This window comes from Sylvia atricapilla, chromosome 5, assembly GCF_009819655.1.
Source record: "Sylvia atricapilla isolate bSylAtr1 chromosome 5, bSylAtr1.pri, whole genome shotgun sequence".
NCBI lineage: Eukaryota > Metazoa > Chordata > Aves > Passeriformes > Sylviidae > Sylvia > Sylvia atricapilla.
This window is the reverse complement of record NC_089144.1, coordinates 36,858,599-36,862,605: the sequence shown is the minus strand read 5'-3', so window position 1 is coordinate 36,862,605 and position 4,007 is coordinate 36,858,599.

Genomic DNA, 4,007 nt, shown 5'->3' with positions numbered 1-4,007 from the left:
GTTTAATTACACATTTTTTTTTTTTTTTTACTTTTGAAAAGCAATATATTAAGTCTTTTAGTTTACCAATAATCTCTGAAGATTTATCTGAAGGGCAAAATTTCTGTGTATCTCTGTAAGCTTTAGAATGGGATCCTGTACATGCATTTGCTTTTCATTTTCTGTAGAGTTCATGGCTCACAATCCTGATGCTGTCCTTAATAACTCTCTGTTAACCATGGTGCCTGTTCTGCAGTATCTGTAGCTTTTTAGATAACAGATTTTGAAGTTAAATATATAACAAATGTGGCATTGGGGTGTAACTGTGTTAGGCAAACTATCTGAATTGAATGTGTACCTGTATGTAGCAATGTAAATAATATTATTTAAATGGTGAATTCCAAGAAAACTGAACACTGAGTTGTTTTTTATTTCAGTTCACAGCAAAGTAAAAAATAGGTCATGTAGGAAGAAGAGAGGCTAATAAGATAAATGTTTAATATTTGAAATTCAGGAAAACCACTAAGTGGCATAGAGTTTTATTTTTAATTTCAAACTCATTAATTTTTACAAAGTGGCCTTGAATAAAATTATCCTAAAGGGACTGTCTTATACATTCTGAGCTGATATACTCAAATGAACGCTTTTTCTCCATCTCACAACCTATTTTAGGGCTGTTGAAAGAACATTGATACTAAGGATGATGTCTCCACTTTTTGTGGCACTAATCCATAGCAGAAACAGTTCACTCTGAAATTCCCCTTGAAAATAGACTCCTACAGCCAAGCAAAGGACTTTCAGCTCTGAATTACTTAAAAGCATGACTTCTTTACACAGTATTAGAATTAGGCATGTCGAGTGAATGATGAAGCAAACCACTGCTTTTATGTTGCTGTGAATATAAAAAGACATTATAAATCCTAAGCACTGTCTACTAAAAAAAATCTTATTTTCCACATTGTAAGTTTACCACAAAAACAAATAAACATCAAAACAAAAACAAAAACAAACTCAAAAAAAACCACCTCTACTTCTAGGATACATTTTTATAATTTTTATTACTAGGTTTAGGAGACTTATGTATCCATTCAATTAAGAGAAGACCCAGGGAGAGGAAGAACAGTAGAAATTAAAAATGAAGCTTGGAAATTTGTAATACCCCTTTTCCTGAGTTATAAGCAGTGACAATTAAAGTGTCAGACAGTCTTGATGAACTGCTTTGTCTGTGTTCATGATTAGACTACTTCATGAAAATTTGAATTGTTTTGAGAGAAACAGGAAGAAATGGAACAACCAACCATATGAAAACTTGTATGTGTGGATGATGATTTTACGACACCTTTCATCAGAGGTTCACTTTAGAATTCCTTATTGATAATTGTGTGGAAAAGAAAACTGCCCTAGATGTGCACAGTCAGAGATAGTTCTACTTCTCCACTAAATTTAGATTTTTCTCAACCTTTCTTCTTTTTTTTTTTTTTTTTTTTTTTTTTTTTTTTTTGTTTGTTTGTTTGTTTGGTTTGGGTTTTTGTTTGTTTGTTTGTTTTTTTCCTCCTTACTATTTGAGGACTTTCTAAATTTAGGTAACCCATTGCTCCTCTGTAGAAAGATTAATCAGCACGGCTTCTTCCTGTAAGTGTGGGTATTGATATCTGTAGAGGCAGTGGTGCATCTCTTGGGTTCAGATATCTGATCCTGTAATACAGAATAAATGGATGAAGTCCATACTTTCTTCTTTTTCCATTTCATTGAGTAATGTTAAAAAACCCCATAAATCTCTATAGGCTCACAGCTTGGAACTGTTAAGTATAATGAACAATATTATTCTCACCAAACACAGTTAGACTTAACCATCTTAAAACTCCAGAGAGAACTGCATCTGGTTTGCAGATCCATTATATCCCTGTTACTGAATCTTCTACACAAAAAGAAGATTTCTTTTACCTTTTCTGCCTGAAAAGGTCTCAAATGTTGTGTTAATAATTTCTCAGTTGTGTGGCCTGGGAGGTGCAATTCAGTGCACCTGATATTAGGAATCTAAGTTCCCTATCTTTTTAATATTTTGAGGTACAGGCCTAGATGATTAAAAATAGCTGAGAGAGATGCATTCATTTGGACACAGTAAACTCTCTGAGTGTTTTAAATATAGTCCTGCTACATGTGTGACTGAAATGGGCAATCATGCTCTCCACTTCATTGGACTGCATTTGTTTTCCCATAAGCTCTCCTAGTGTGAACTAAGCCATGAGCAGAGTGAGAATTGTATTTGTCGCCAAAATGTAGAATTGGCACTGATCTAACTAAATTGTTTGCTAAAGCCGATTTGCCTAAATCCATGTAGCAAGCTTCTATGACTATGCTTCAATCAGTTAAAGAGTGCCCAGTACTCGTTTAGCTTAGTTTGGCTTCCAAATCCATTTTCCTGCACTTAACAGAATGTACTAGAGGCTGTCTCTGATGTAAATTAGTTAATTTGCAAATCAGTTTAGCTAAACTGGGGAAATTTCTCTGTGATTCCTGTAAAGGTCACTTGTGATATTAAGGTGTTCTGATCCTCACAAGATATCCTGGGAAACCACTGTTGCATGCCTTAAACTATCAGTTTTAGTCCTGACTGCCTGAGATGTCTGAAGTACACCTGCTTTCATTATGACACAGTTTTCTTGAAAATTAAAGTATTTGACTTAAGGCAGGTTGAACTGACTTTTATCTACTCAGCTGCTTCTGAGACACTCATTGCTCATGTTTAGTACTTTTTCCAGTCCTTGCTGTAGCCTTTTCCAGTTGTAGATACCACACATGTGCAGACTGGTTTTGCCATATGTCTGCACATATTTGGCTTGTGTGTGTTTTGGATTGCACAGTATGAGCCCTGGTAGGGAGAGTAATGAGTTTCTAATGCAATTCACTGTCAAGTTTGTGACCTCATCAAAATCTAGCATATTTTAGAGAGCTTGGATGTTCTTTTCTTATCAAGTCAGTAAAGCCATCTTTATTCCATTCTAGCCTGTCATCTTAATGTTAATGTGGAAGAACTGTGATAGCTGCCAGCATACTTATTGCAATTTATAACGTCACATAACCACCAAGTGATGTTTTTTCACTTTCACATTCGTGCTGAATTCTCTCCTTGTTTGCTGTGCACCTGAAATGCACAACAGAGCCATTGAATCCTCTTGGGATGTGCTGTGGCTGCATGAACCCTGCTGGGGCAGAGGGCTGAATCTCTTATTTCAATACTGGTGATTTCCATCCCCCTTGGCACACCCCACTTTCTGCCTTTCCAAGCCAGGGAGCAGAGGCTGAGATGCCTTCATCACATGGGGGAGTTTACATGAGGCTGGGATTTGTTCACAACCAGCAGAGAAATTCTTGTGGTAAATAGCAGGTTTGTGGTTTTGTGGTGGGTTGCACACAGGAGGAACCCAGGTCTGCTTGCCCTCTGCCATGTGGGGCAGTGAGAGCAGCAGTAGTGACAGAGCTGCCGTGGACCGCTGCTGGGGTACACCTGTGGAGGTCTATGCAGATGCAGCCTTGGTTTTGTTTTTCGGTTTTGTTACTCTGTTTGGTGACAGAGTAAGAGACAGACCAAGACACCAGCAACCATAAAAGCTGTTTCTCTACATGAAAGAATGGCAATCACAGTCAAAATGGATGACAGCATGTTCAAATTCTAAAAGGATGTAAATAGTCTCTGTTCAAAGGGAAAGTAAAGCAGGGGCTTAGCAGGAAGCCTGGAGAGGAGGCTGAAGTAGGCACACACCTGCTCAGCAGTGCTGAAGTGATGTTCAAGTGGAAGGCACAATGTGCTTATGCAGCATCACAGTAGCTTTATTTAGTTTCTTTTTATTTTATGAAGCCGAAAAGATTCCCTGACTGTAAATTCTAAATCTGCTGCTTTAATTTTTGATAAAAGAAACTATTTGATTTGCTTTTCCTATTGCCCTCTTCATTAAATGTCTCCTTTGCGCTGCTGTGTATCCCTGTGCATTTTGAGGAAATTATTGTGGCCTTCTGTGTTGAGTGGG